We start from the raw sequence: 15,868 nt of genomic DNA on the forward strand, positions 1-15,868 counted from the left end.
TAATACACCATATCAACAGACTACAAAAGAAAAATATATGATCCTTATTATAGATGTAGGAAAAGCATTTGAAAAACTCAGCATCTATTCATAATTAAAAATAAAAAATCTTAGCAAACTACAAATTAAGTTGAACTCCTTCAGTTTAAGTGGTATCTACAAAAAAACATAGAGCTAACATCTTAATTAATTGTGACAGACAAAATGCTTTCCCTGTGGATACAAAACAAGGCAATGATATTCTCACTCACCATTTCCATCAGACATTTGACTGGAGTTCTTAGCCAGTTCATTCTGGAAAATAGAAGATCTTAAGATGTCCGACAAAAGGTACTAGAATTAATAAGTGAATTTAGCAAAGTCACAGGATACAAGATCAATATTCAAAATCAGTTATAATAACATGTTAACATATATAACACATTTTGTTTTGTTTTCCAATGTGTTATATGTGTTTCTGCACCAAAAGAGATATACAAATGGCCAATCACTGCATGAAAAAATGTTCCACATCATTGCTCATTTGACAAATTTAATTTTAAACCACAGTTAGATAACATTACACACTTACTATAATGGGATAAATAGATCATCAACACCAAGCATTGGTGAGTATATGGAGCCACGGGAACACTTGTACCATGGTGGTAGAAGTGTAAAATAGTATACCCACTTGGAAAACAGTTTTGTCAGTATTTTACAAGGTTAAACATATGTTTACTGTATGTCTTAATAAATTCCAAGCCTAGGTATTTGCTCAAGAGAAGTGAAAAATAAGTCCACATTAAGACCTGTATGTGAATATTCATAGCAGTTTTATTCATAATAGCCAAGGACTGAAAGTACCCCAAAGTACATCAACAGGTATATGGTTAAACTCATTATAATACATCATTATAATGAAATACAACTCCACAATTTAAAAAGTATGAGCTACCGTTACACACAATAACATGTATGGAACTTTAGTTTATGTGAAGTGAAAGAAGCCAAACAGCAAAGACATACTGCATGATTCCATTTATGTGACATTCTATAAAAGACAAAATTATAGGGACAGAAAACTGTTCAAGTTCATTTGCTACAGATGGCAGGAAAAAGTAACAAAAGAACATTTTGTGAGGAAAGTGTTCTTGATTGTGGTCACATGAAATATGCATTTGTCAAATTTACACTGCATTTTATTACTTATAAAGTTCAGGCTCTGTAACACCACCCATAAGGCCTTAGCTTATCTGGCCTTCTTTACTTCTCACACTGAATTAGGAACCTACTTCAAGTTCCATGAATTACTCCTGTGTCATGCTTATATTTTGCTGTCATTTACTACCACAAAGAAGGTTCTCAGTAAACTATTGTTGAGTAGATGAATGCCTAAATCTGTACCCCTTGCCGTTACTTACTCTCTGGAAACCGTTAGCAGCCACACCAAACTGATGACTTTTTCCAAACAACACAGCCACCTGTTTCTGTGATTTTGAGCAAGTTACTTAATCTATTTCAGGTTTTTTTCTTTATGTATAGTGGGGCTAGTGCTTAACTAATAAGATATCAAGTGAAGTAAGAATCAAATGAGGTGATAACTATAAAGCACTTAGCCTAGTAAGTAATCAGTTCTCAATATTTCCAGAACATAATAAAGACTCAATAAATGTCACTTGCTCTTACAGGATTTATTTATTTAAGTGGCATTTGAGCTGGATTTTGAAGGCTCTGGACAACTGTGAGGAAAATAGAGGACCTTTCACATCCCACCCAGGAGCATAGATGGGCCTTATATCCAGGGGCTTTCCCTTAACAGTTAATTCCACAGGGAAGGGATGTTTTCAGCCAATGCTAATTCATTGTCCTCAGCCGGCCTTCTCTTGTCCATGCATTTCAGTCTCAAGCTCCAAAATTATTATTTGTGGTTTCTCTTTATTCTCCCTATTTTTCTTCTAATCAGAATAATTGTTCCAAAATAATAATGAATTAATCGCTTGTTAGGTCTCATTTTATTTTTATATAACAATTGTTTATATAATCATCTGACCCAAAGGTATGAATAATTGATAGAATTTATCCTCGAGGAAAGATTTCTATTTTAAGAGAATAACTTACCTTTTTTTTTTTTTTCTAATAGCTATATAGAGGGGGAGATTTCTAAGTCTCTAGTGTCTTATTTTTCCATTTTTTTCATCTTTTTTTTAATTATAAAAGAAAGTAGGTGTTCTCACTAGAGACTAAAGAAGGAAATTAACAATCTTACAATTCTAGAACAGGCTTAACTTCATAAGGGTGGCTTAAGTTTTCAAAATGTGTGGGGCTCTTTCACAGATACACTCTTGGGGTAGGGGCTGTAAATTTTCTCAGATGTTTTACATTTTGTTTTTTAATTTTTGCTGGTACCCTAAATCAGATAAATACCCAGTGTTCTGGATTATCTGGATGGCCATCTTAAATAACAGAGTGTTTTACATGACCACAGCCTCTGCACTTGTGCCACTAATCCATGTGACACCAAGACCAACTATGCTTAACTTTTTACATGATTTCTCCAATTGGATCCTGAGGCCTTTCAAAGATTTATTGAATATTTCCTATGAGATCTGTGAGAGAACAATGTGGAGAACACTGATTCAGAGCAGTGATTCTCAAGGTGGGATGGGATAGGGTGGGGTTGAGTGGAAAAATACATGTAGTTTCAAAGAATACATTCAAAATACCCACTGATTTCATAATACAAACTCCATAAATTCAAGCAGCAAAATTATTTCAGCTAATGGGCAGTAGCAGAAAACCAACTATGGATTCATCATTGTGGAGAAGGAGTCTGGATAAACATAGTTGAAAAACACTGGCTTAGAGATAGAAGCATGCCGACCCATGGAGAACAGTAAGAGATACATGCCAAAGAGAAAGAACAATCCTGGGTCAGTGAGCGAATCCTAGGCCAGAACTTGTCACAGTCTTCTGAAAACCAAAGAGCACATCCAGAAGAAAACCAAGATGGCCTGTCAACCTTCTTGGCCTTGTGATTAAGAGCAAGTTGATCCACTTTTAAATATTGAGTCAAAAGAAGAAAAAAGTTGTGTGTGCCCCCAAATTCATCCACCAGGAAGTGCTGTCATCATTTGCAATGCCATCCAGCTCTTGAGGAGGGACGTCAGTGTGGGGCTTGCTCTGTGGTTACTGCAGAGCTCCAATCTGCTTTAGCTGCATCAGCAGTTCCCCACTTTGTTGCATACTGACTAGATTACTGCATGCGCCTATACACTCTTTACCGATAAAGACTCAAGGCACCCTTCTTGCTCCCATGAGCTGTTGCAAATAATCTGGAATCTCATTAGTATGGTTGATGGCTGTGATATCAACAAATTCCAGAACCCCCTTGTTTGATGGCAGTTGACTGAGGATCTCGGGTCCTCCTGGAGTATGGGCAGGTGGGCTGGATGAACACAACCACCTTCCCAGGCTGGATTTTGCCGTTCATAAACTCGAGCCATGCCAACAGGCTGCAGTCTCCCGAGGAAGAACCCTCAGTTGCAGGTATTGCCTGGGGTTTGAGCTTTATTTTTCCATCTTCTTCTACACAAATAGAAAGTCTCAAAATAGCCGGCTTACATATACCATCACTACGCCTCAGGTTTTAGATCTTTGTAGTTTTGGAACCTATGAAATGAGTAAATTGGGTCATGCTTCAAAAAAGAGTTTGATTGGTAGCATAATTCATAACCAATATGGCAGACTACAAATGTAGATGATGAACATGCAGAACTGCTATGAAATCCCACCACAGTCTGGTATGGAGCTTCATAACTAAATATCAAGATCTGCTATCTATTTTTCTCTCTTCTAAGAAGCATAAAGATGACCAATGTATCAATGCGTATCTTTCAGAAAAGGGAACTACCATTTTGAGGTACTTTTTAGTGACACCAGAAACTCTGTAACTTACTTTTGAGATTTTGGAGCCACAGGAAATTATACAGAGGTATTAAATCTTCAATGAAAGCCTGTCTTCTTAACTGAATAAATCAGGATCTTAAAATCTAATCTTACAGTTTGGGCATGCACTCTTTAAACCCCTAGTTTGTAGGAGATCTGAAATAGTACACCCCCATTTTCTCAAGACAAAAACTGAAATTAAGACATAGGGAAAATTGTTTGTCCAAAATTATAATGCTAATGAAACAGCAAAACATAGATACAAACTAGTTCTGCCTTTTGTTCTCTAATCTACATATGAATAAAAGTGAATTTGTCTAACCTATCCTATTGCTTTTTCTATTGATGTATTTGCTTTTTCATCAGGAAATAAAAAGTACATTTCAAAATCAGGATCCCACAGTTTGGGGTCAAAGACATGCATTTAAATTATTACAAACTACATAAAATCAGTTACTTCCAAGAACATCAGAACTTGCTTGTTGATATCTATTCCATTTGGAATAGGATGCTTTGTTCTGTTAACTGACTTTTTTTTCTGGTATTCATGACAACTCTATCTGTTATTAAACAGAATTGAAAATGACTGGATAAACTATTTTCTTTTGTATTTCATATGAAAAATAAACTTACATTAGAAGATGAAGACCACTTCATTCACTTTCTGTGTTGTATAGATACTCCAAATAGGAAATGTTCTGTAATAGCTATTCTTAAGTTATCTGATACTTTTATTTACTTTGTTTTTCCATGCCAAATGTATTGCACAGTATTATAGTGTTAGAAAACTGCATTATCATTCAAATTCTATTTTTCTTTGCCTTCTTCTTCCCACATAACATATTTATGCATTCATTCATTTATCTGTTTAGCTATATATTCTTGGCAAGTCCATGCTTCTTGACAGGTACCATGCAAATCATACTGGATACTGAGATAAATGGATTTTGTACTTCATTTACTGAATTTTACAGTTTTAGAAAGAGTAAGACTTTTTAAAAGAAAAGAAGGGGGAAAAGCAAAGATAGTACCATAAGTAAATGCCCAGAATATTTGAGAGACCGGGAGAGGTCTCTTAACTTTATAGGGATGAGGGTGTGGCAGTGGTTATAAGAAGAAGAAATGGCACATATAAAGGCCCTGAAATAACATGACTCATTAAAGGAAATACAAGGGTTATTCAAGGATATAGAATAAATATGTTAAAGTGGCAGTAGAGAAGGCTGGAGAAGTAGACAGACATCTCTATATTATAAAAAGTTTAACAGTTATCTTGTAAATTGTGGGTAGCCATTGGAGAAATTTAACTTTGAATGACACCAATGGAAAAGTGAAAAATGTATAAGAAGGATGGAAGATTTGAAGGAGGCAGAAAATTATATGGCTGTTGTAATCAAAGAGAGAAAAGATTAAGATTTAAACAAAAGCACTGTCACTGGAAAGAATTAATTGATTAAAAGTATATTAAGGAGGTAAAATTGACAAACCACGGTGGTTCAGAATATTCACATTCTGCATATAGTATATTCATTGAGGCATCATGGGTCATTTTTTTGGAGACAAGAGTCTTGCTCTGTCTCCAGGCTGGAGTGCAGTGGTCCGACCTCTGCTCACTGCAACCTCTGCCTCTGGGGTTCAAGCAATTCTCCTTCCTCAGCCTCCCGAGTATCTGAGACTATAGGCGTGCACCACCCCACCCAGCTAAATTTTGTATTTTTAGTAGAGTCAGGGTTTCACCATGTTGACTAGGATGGTCTCCATCTCCTGACCTTGTGATCCACCCACCTCAGCCTCCCAAAGTGCTGGGAATACAGGCATGAGCCACTGCGCCCGGCTGGCATCATGGATCTTAAAAATGTGAGGATTCCTCAAGGGCCACCTCTCCCCTCTGTAAATTAGTACCCCAAGGAGAAGGAATTCCCTCAGGGAATATGCCTAAAGTAACATACCACTGGGATTTTAAACCTGCTACCAGAAATAAAGTAGAGAATCTAGCCTGGAACTATCAGACTAAGCCAAGATCCTTAAGAGAGTCTGATATGTTTCTAGTTGACTCCTTTTTGTTACTAGAAACAAAAGCAAACCATCCATAGATAAACACTGATTGACTAACTAAATGAGACTGAAAGTTAATATGCATGAGAATCAACAAGGGAGAAAAAAGAATTTAGATCTCTAAGGGCTGCAAAGGTTAGAATTGTGAAATAAAGCACAAAGTAGAATGAATAAAAAGAGACCATTAAAAATGAAGAATAAGATTTTGAAAAAATAAAAACTTGTAGAATTTTAAAAATACAAGTTGGAAAAAAGATGTTTATTGATGATTCATCAGATAAGACAAAGATGGAGGTAATTAGTTAATTGGAATTTTTTAAATTTTTTATTTTTGTGCATACATGGTAGACGTATATATTTGTGGGGTACAAGATGTTTTGATACAAGCGTGCAAAGCGTAATTATCACATCATGGAAAATGAGGTATCCAGCACCTGAGGCATTTATCCTTTACATTACAAACAATCTAATTATACTTTTAGCTATTTTCAAATATATAATTAAATTATTATTGACTGTAGTCACCCCGTTGTGCTATTCAATATTAGGTCCTATTCATTCTTTTAAATTAATTTTTTGTACCATTAACCACCCCGACCTTCTAACCAACATTCCTACTACCCTTTCCAACCTCTTGTAACCATCTTTCTACTCTCTGTCTCCCTGAGTTCAGTTGTTTTGATTTTTAGATTTCACAAATGAGTGAAAACATGCAATATTTGTCTTTTTCTCTGCCTGGCTTATTTCACTTAACATAATGACTTCCAGTTACATCCATGTTGTTGCAAATGACAGGATCTCATGTTTGTTATGGCTGAATATTACTCCATTTGTACAAGTACTGCATTTTCTTTATCAGTTCATCAGTTGATGGATATTTAGGATGTTCCAAATCTTGACTACTGTTAACAGTGCTACAGCAGACATGGGAGTGTAAGTACCTCTTGTATATATTGATTTCCTTTCACTGGAATATATACCCAGCACTGTAATTTACTATATCAAATGGTAGATCTATTTTTAGTTTTTTGAGAAACCTCAAAAGTGTTCTCCATACTGGGTTGTACTAATTTCCATTCTGACAAACAGTATATGAGGGTTCCTTCTTCTTCACATCCTCCTCAGCATTTGATATTGTCTGTCTTTTAGATAAAAGCCATTTTAACTGGGGTAAGATGGTATCCCATTGTAGTTTTTTTGTTGTTGTTTGTTTGTTTTGGGACAGAATCTCACTCTGTCACTCAGGCTGGAGTGCAATGGCATGGTCTTGGCTCACTGCAACCTCCAACTCTCAGGTTCAAGTGATTCTCCTGCCTCAGCATCCCGAGTAGCTGGGATTATAGATGTCCACTGACACACCCAGCTAATTTTTGTATTTTTAAAAGAGATGGGGTTTTACCTTGTTGGCCAGGCTTGTCTTGAACTGCTGACCTCAGTTCAAGACTGAGGTGATCTACCCACCTCAGCCTCTCAAAGTGCTGGGATTACAGGTGTGAGCCACCGTGCCCAGCCTCCTTGTAGTTTTGATTTGCATTTCTCTGATGATCAGCGATGTTGAACACCTATTAATGGCCTGTTTGCCATTTGTATGTCTTCCTTTGAAAAATGTTCAAATTATTTGCCCATTTCTAATTGGATTATTAGATTTTTACCAATAGAGTTGAACTCCTTATATTTTCTGGTTATTAGTCCCTTGTCAGATAGGTAGTTTGCAAATATTTTCTCCAGTTCTATGGATTATCTCTTCATTTTGTTGACTGTTTCCTTTGTGGTGACAAAGTTTTTTAACTTCATGTGATCCCATGTGTCCATGTTTGCTTTGGTTGCCTGTGCTTTTGGGGTACCACTCAAGAAATCATTGGCTAGATCAGTATCCTAGAGACTTTCTCCAGTGTTTTCTTCTAGTAGTTTTATAGTTTGAGTTCATAGATTTTTAAATCTATAATTCATTTTGATTTGGTTTTTATGTATGATGAAAGATAGGGGTCTAGTTTCAGTCTTCTACATATGGATATCCAGTATTCCTCACACCATTTATTGAAGAGATTATCTTCTCCTCAGTGTATGTTCTTTGGTACTTTTGTCAAAAATTAGTTCATCGTAGGTGTGTGGATTTGCTTCTGAGTTCTCTATTCTGTTTGATTAGTCTATATTTCTGTTTTATGCCAGTAACATGTTGTTTTGGTTACTATAGCTCTGTAATAATTTAAGTATGATAATGAGATTTTTGTTTTGTTTTGTTCTTTTTGCTTGGGATAGCTTTGGCTATTCTGGGTCTTTGGTGATTCCATATCAATTTGAGCATTGTTTTTTCTATTTCTGTGAAGAATTTCATTGGTATTTTGATGGGAATTGCATTACATTGAATCTGCAGATTGCATTGAATCGACAGTATGGCCATTTTAACACTATTGATTCTTCCAATCCATGAACATGGAATATCCTTTCATTTTTTTTGGTGTCCTCTTTGATATTTTTAAGCAATATATTATAATTTTCATTATAGAAATCTTTCACTTCTTAGGTTAGGTAGGTTAGGTGTATTGAATATGTTTTCAACTTACAGTATTTTTGACTTATGATGGGTTTATTAGGACATAAATTCATCATAAGTCAGGAAACATCTGTATAGATTAATTACACAGATGATAATATCAATTAATTAATTAACATCCTAGTAGTTGTTACTGCCTTAGGTAAAAGATAAGAGTTTAGGCAAATAGTGCATTAACCAAAAGTTGGGGAGGAACAGCTTGGAAATGGGTACATAAGGACTCTACCACACTTAGGGAAGTCCAAAAGGTCATTCACATGCCGAGGGCTATGTGCATGCTTTGGACAGGACTTAATCTTTCACCTTTTGCTGGCCTTGAGACTATATGGAAACAGGAAGTGAATCCTAAGGTACAGTTGAAACCTGCCTGGTTGATTATTGAAGGGCTGTCCCTACTGAGTTCTTTAGGAAAATCTGAGAGGTTTTTTTCTATCCAAGAATTTAAGATCTCTATTTAATTATTAGCTGACCACTAAGGTAATCATACACAGATTTCAGTGGCCACAGATGACACAAAATACAAACCATACAAAATTAATTTAGAAAAGTCATTCATCAGATAACAAAAAACAACACCAACAAATCCTAGGGAGGAGAGAGAATGAGATTTCAAGAGTTACCATATTATATATAACATTCAAAACGTCATTGCTAGGAGACAAAGAAATTTAAAAGTATGAACCCTACACAGCAAAAAAAAAATCAGTAGAAACTCTGCTTGAGGAAGCATTGACTTTAGAACTTTCTAAACACAGACATTAAATATTTAAAATATGTTTCACTGGTCAAAGAAATATACACTGTTGATGGGGATGTAAATTAGTTCAGCTATTGTGGAAAGTAGTGTGACACTTCCTTTAAAGAGCTTAAAACAGAATTACCATTTGACCCAACAATCTCATTACTGGGTATATACCCAAAGGAATATAAATTGTTCTGCCATAAAGACACATGCATGCAAATGTTTATTGCAGCATTATTCACAATAGCAGAGACATGGAATCAACCTAAATGTCCATCAGTGGTAGACTAGGTAAAGAAAATATGGCACATATACACCAGGGAATATTATGAAGCCTTAAAAAAAAGAATGAAATCATGTCCTTTGCAACAACATGGATAGAGCTGGAGGCCATTGTCCTAAGCAAACTAACACAGGAACAGAAAATCAAATACTGCATATTCACTTTTACAAGTGGGAGCTAAACAATGAGAACAGGTGATACTAGGAGGAAAATAACAGACCCTGGGGCCTACATGAGGGTAGAGGGTGGAATAAGGGAGAGGATCAGAAAACATACCTATTGGCTACTATGCTTATTACCTAGGTGATGAAATTATCTATACACCAAACTCCTGTGTTGTGCAGTTTGCCCGTATAATAAACATGGCTCTGTACCCTTGAACCTAAAATAAAAGTTAAACCAAAGAAATAACAAGGGAAAGAAAATGCTACACTAAAAAATAATTAGTGCAAAAGAAGGCAAGAAATAGAAGAAATAAATAAGACGCATAGAAAACCAACAGAAAAATGGCAGAAGTCCTTTTTTATCAATAAATCAGTAATTGCACTAAATGTAAGCAAATGAACTTTCCAATTTAAACACTGAGATTTGAAGAATGGATTTTATGAAAGGATTCACCTGTAAGCTTTCTACAGGAAGCAGATTAATAGACACAAATATGTTGACAGAAAAATGATTTTAAAACATGATTCATACAAATAGAACTCAAAAGAAGGAATGACTGTGCCAATATCAGACAGAATACATTTTAATATAAAAATCATTACAGTGACAAAGACATTTTATAATAATTATGTAAATCCATCAATAAGATACCATAGTTTTAAATATATATGCACTTAATAAGAGACTCCTAAAATATATTAAACAAAAATGTACAGAATTGAAGGGAGAAATAAATAATTCAAATACATTGCTTGGAGACTTTAGTATCCCACTTTCAATAATAGAGAGAACACCTAGACTGAAACAACAGTATATACCACCTAGACCTCCCAGTCATCTATAGAATACTTCATTAACAGTAGCAGGGAACATGTTCTTCACAAGTGCATATGAAACATTCTGTAGGACAGACCATATATAGCCAAAAAACAATCGTCAGTAAATTTTAAAAGGTTGGAAGCATGTATTTTATCTTCTCCAACCACCGAGGATTAGAATTTGAAATAAGAGAAGGAAATTTGAAAGATTCACAAATGCATGGAAGTTAAACAGGAAACTCCTAAATAACCAGTGGGTTAAAGGGTAAATTACAAGAGAAATTACATAATACTTTAAAGAGAATGAAAAAAAAATCAAAAGTCATAGGATGCATTTAAAGTAGGGCTCAGAAGGAAATTTATATCTGTAAGTAACTACTTTTAAAAAGGGGAAATACGAAAACATTAACATAACCTCCCAACCTCCCAATGGGACAAACTACAGGAAGAGGAGCAAAACGGACTGAAGGAAGAAAAAACAGCAATTAAAATATAAATAAAGCAGAGATTTTTAAAGTAATAAAGATAAATAAAACCGAAAGTTGGTTCTTTAAAAAGATAACAAAATTGAAAAAACTTTAGCTAGGAAAGAAAGAAGACTCAAATTACTAAAATGGGGAATGAAAGTAGGAACATTATTAATGACCTTAATGAAAGAAAAAAGATTTTAAGGGAATACCTACTATAAACAACTGTGTGTCAATACTAGAAAACTTAAATGAAATGGAAAAATTTCTGGAAACATAATACTAAATTACAACTGGCTGAACACAAAATAGAAAATCTGAATATTGCTGTAACAGTAAGAAGTTTAAGTTAGTAATTTAGCAAAACTTCCAGCAAAGAAAAACTCATTACCAGATGTTTTCCCTGGTAATGCTGTCAAACATTTGAGATGAAAGAGAATCAACAGCACTCTTTCTCAGACTCTCCCAGAACATAGAAGAGGATAAAACACTTACTGACTCATTTTATGAGGCGAGAATTACCCTGATACCAACCCCCAGATAAAGCCGTCTGAAAATAAACCACAAGCCAGTATCTACAGCGCTATTAAATACAAGTTAATAAAACTACAAATCTTATGACGATGGCTACAAAAATCTTGAAAAAAATAATAGCAGATCTACCTGAGCAATATATAGGAAAGGATTATATACCTTGATTAAATGGGATTTATTCCAGGAACTTATAGTTGGTTTAACACATGAAAATCAATCAGTGTAATACACCATATTGCTAAAATGACTGGGAGAAAAACACATGATCACATCTTAGTAGATACAAAAATAATTTGACAAAATTCAATGCTGTTTAGTGATTAAAAATACTCAACATATGAGGAATGGAAGGCAACTTTCTCAATCCGATAAATGAGATTTACAAAACAAAACAAAAAACCCCACAATGAAGTCATGATTATTTATAAAAGACTGAATGCATTCACCCTAAGTGAAGACGACAAAAATGGTCACTAATGCTAGTGCTATTCATTTTACTGGAGGTTCTAGCTAGGGCAATTAATCAAGAAAACAAAATAAAAAATGCCTAAATTGAAAAAGAAGAAATAAAACTCTCTATTTGCAGAAGATAGGACTTAGCAAACCTTAAAGAAACTACAAAAAAAAAAAAAAAAAAAAACAAAAAAAAAAAAAAAAAAAAAAAAAAACGGACCTGTTAGAGCTAATAAGTAAGTTCAGCAAAACGGCAGGATGTGACATCAACATACAAAGATCAATTGCATTTCTATACACTAGCAGTGAACCATCTGAAAATAAAACTAAGAAAACTGTTCCATTTATAATAAAGTCAAAAAGAGTATAATATATCCATAATATTAAATAATGCTCAACCTCAGTAATCATTATGGAAATGCAAATCAAAAATACAATGAGATACCACTGGATAACCATTTGGATGGGTACTGTAACAGTCTATTCTTGAATTGCTATAAAGAAATACCTGAGACTAGGTAATTTATAAAGAAAAGAGGTTTAATTGGCTTTTTTGCAGGCTGTAAAGGAAGCATGATGCTGACATCTGCTTGGCTTCTGGGGAGGCCTCAGGAAACAATCATGGCAGAAGGTGAAGTGAGGGTAGGCATGTCTTACATGGCGAAGCAGGAGCAAGAGAGGAGGGGGAGGGGGAGGTGTTACACTTTTAACAACCAAAGTTCATGAGATCTCACTCTCTGTCATGAGAAGAGAACCAAGGGGATGGTTCTAAACTGTTCATGAGAAACCACCACCATGATCCAGTCACTTCTCACCAAGCCCCACCTCCATCATTGGAAATTACACTTCAACAGACAATTTAGGTGGGAACACAGAGCCAAACCATGTTAGGTACTATCAAAAAATTGGAAAATAATGAGTGTTAGTAAGGACACGGAGAAACTGAAACTCTTGTGCACTGTTAGTGGGAAGGTAAATTGGAGTAGTCACTATGGAAAACAGTATGGCAGATCCTAAGAAAATTAAAAATAGAATTGCCATATTATCCAGCTGTTCCTCTGCTGCTTCTGTGCACAAAAGATTTGAAAGTAGGGACTCTAAGTAGTATTTGTACATCTATGTTCATAGCTGCTTATTTACAGTACTTAAAAGGTAAAAGCAACCAAAATGCCCATTGACAAGTAAAGAATAAGCAGAGCTGTTTATACATACAATTAAATATTATTCATCCTTAAAAAGGAATAAAATTATAACACATATTACAACATGGATGCTAAATAAAATAAGCCAGTAGTAAAAGGACAAATACTGCATGATTCCACTTATATGAGGTACTTAGAGTAGTGAAACTCACAGAGACAAAGTCAAATGATGGTGGCCAGGGCCTGAGGATAGAGGAGCAGGTAATGGGGAATTGTTAATATTTCTTAATAGGTAAAGAATTTAGGTTTTATAAAATGAAACAAGTTCTGTGAATGGATGGTAGTGATGGTAGCAAAACAATGTGAGTGTTTAGTACCACTGAACCATACAATTAAAACTTGTAAATTTTATATGTATTTTATTACAATTAAACCTTTTTTAAAAAATATATACTTAGTAATGAATTTAGCCAAAGAATGTCAATACTTTTTCATCAAAAACTGCAACATTGTTGAATTTCTTTCAAACATTGTTGAAAGGAATTAAAGTAGGTATAAATAAATGGAAATACCTCCCAGGTTAATGGATTGGAAAAATTAATTTTAACAGTGCTTTTCACATTTATATGTAAGGTCAATGCATTCTATCAAAATTTTAGATGTTTTTTTCCAGAAATGGAGAAGCTGATTCTAAAATAATACAGAATTGCAAGAGACATAGGATAAACAAAGCTATCTTAAAAGAATAAATTTGGGGATTTAAACTTCTTAATTTCAATACTTAATACAAAGCTACAGTGATAAAAACAGTGTGGTACTAGATAAAGATAGTTTACAGACAAATTTAATAGAATTGAGAGTCCAAAAAGAAACCCATATACTTATGCTCAATTTATTTTCTAGAAGGGTGCCAAGATCTTTCGAAATGACTGTCTTTACCATTGTTGAAAGGACAGTCATTTCAACAATGGTACTGGAACAACTGGATATCAACAGGCCAAAGAACAAATCTAGTCTACAATCTCACATGAAAAAATTAATTCAAACTACATGAAAGACCCAAATGTTAGTACTATAACTCTTAGAAGGAAACATAGGTAAAAATCTTCATGACCGTGAATTAGGCAGTGGTTTTCACAGATAGGGCACCAAAAGGACAAGCAAAAAAAAAAGTAAATTGTTAGTCATCAAAATTTTAAAGTTTTGTGTATCAAAAGACATTCATTTACTAGTCAGTGAAAATATAGAGGTGAGGATCCAAGATGGCCGTTTAGGAACAGCTCAGGATTGCAGCTCCCAGTGAAAGCGCAGAGGGTGAGTGGATGCCACACTTTTATTGCCCACAGACTAGGAAATTCCCAGGCAGAGGAGCTCCACAGGTCACCAGCGCGGCTGTTTCGGCCAGCGCAGCTGTGCCAGCTGGCGCCACTGCTTTGCCCCGCGCGGCTGCTTTGTCGGCGCCCCGGAGCAGCGGTTCTCAGTACAAAATACACCGGTCCGGGTGCCCTTTTGGCTGGCAATTGGAGGCACGGGAAGTCACCCAGTCATCTGTTTAAAAAGGGGACTGAGCAGAGAACCAGGACAGTAGATTCCAGGGCAAAAAAAAAAAAAAAAAAAAAAAAAAAAAAAAAAAAAAAAAAAAAAAAAAAAAAGGCGCCACAAACCACAGTGCCGCTGTTTAAGCCAGCGCAGTAAGAGGCCGCAGGGGAAAACAAATAGACCCCGGCGCCTCTTCAACAGGTGACTGGAGCACCAACTTAAAAAAGGTTCTGAGGCAGGGAGCCAGGCGATCAGGCTCGGCTGGTCCCACCCCCACAAAAGAACGGCAACCAGAAACTCTGGATTGAGAGTTTCACAGCAAGCACAGCTGAACCCGGGACGGTCCAGCTCTGAGGGGGAGGGGCGTCCGCCATTACCGAGGCAGCCCGCCACTATGGAGGTAGTCAGCCAATGCTAAGGCAGCCCGTTGTTGCCAAGGCAACCTGCCAATGCTAAGGCAGCCCGCCGTTGCCAAGGCAACCCGCCACTGCAGAGAGGCTCCGCCTCAATAGAAGTGGGCCAACATTGCCAATGCAGTTCTAACTACCCCCATATAAACAGGACTGCAGGGAAGTTCACTTGGCAGCTGGGTGGAGCCCACAGCAGCTCAGCAAAGCCTCTACAGGCAGACAGTGACTAGGCTGCCTCCTTGCTGGGCAGGGCAGCTCCAAAGGAAAAAAAAGAAAAAAGAGAGAAGGCAGCAGCATAACAGAAACTCATAAAGCCCTAAATCCCTGGGACAGAGCACTTGGGAAAAAAAGCAGTTTATGAGTTCTGCTGCAGCAGACCTAAATGTACCTGCCCAGCAGCTCTGAATGAACAACAGAGCTCACAGCTCACCATTTGAGCTCCTATAAAGAAGAGACCATCTCCTCAAGCAGCTCCCTGACCCCTATATATCCAAAGACCCACCTCAGAAAGGAGAGATCAGATTGACACTAGGTGGGTATCCTTCTGGGACAAAGATAGCAGAAGAAGAAAACTGGTAACAACCCTTACTGTTCAGCTGCTGCTGCAGGTGAACCGCAGACTAGCAGGACCTGGAGTGAAGCTCAGCAGACCTACAGCAGAGGGGCCAGACTGTCAGAAGGAAAACCAAGAAACAGAAATAACCTCATCATCAACAAACAGAACGTCAATCTGAAAGATTTGAGACCCAATCAGAAAGCCAGCAACTACGAAGTCGACA

At 36.1% G+C, this 15,868-nt stretch overlaps 1 protein-coding gene and 1 pseudogene across 9 annotated transcripts in view; one reads left to right on the plus strand and one right to left on the minus strand.

Moving 5' to 3' along the window:
* NBEA (neurobeachin) overlaps positions 1–15,868 on the plus strand; it is a 707,023-nt gene that overhangs the window by 368,890 nt on the left and 322,265 nt on the right. The window lies entirely within an intron of this gene.
* LOC119472601 lies at positions 3,012–4,476 on the minus strand (annotated as a pseudogene).

Source organism: Cebus imitator, unplaced genomic scaffold (genome assembly GCF_001604975.1).
Source record: "Cebus imitator isolate Cc_AM_T3 unplaced genomic scaffold, Cebus_imitator-1.0 Scaffold108, whole genome shotgun sequence".
Taxonomy (NCBI): Eukaryota; Metazoa; Chordata; class Mammalia; order Primates; family Cebidae; genus Cebus; species Cebus imitator.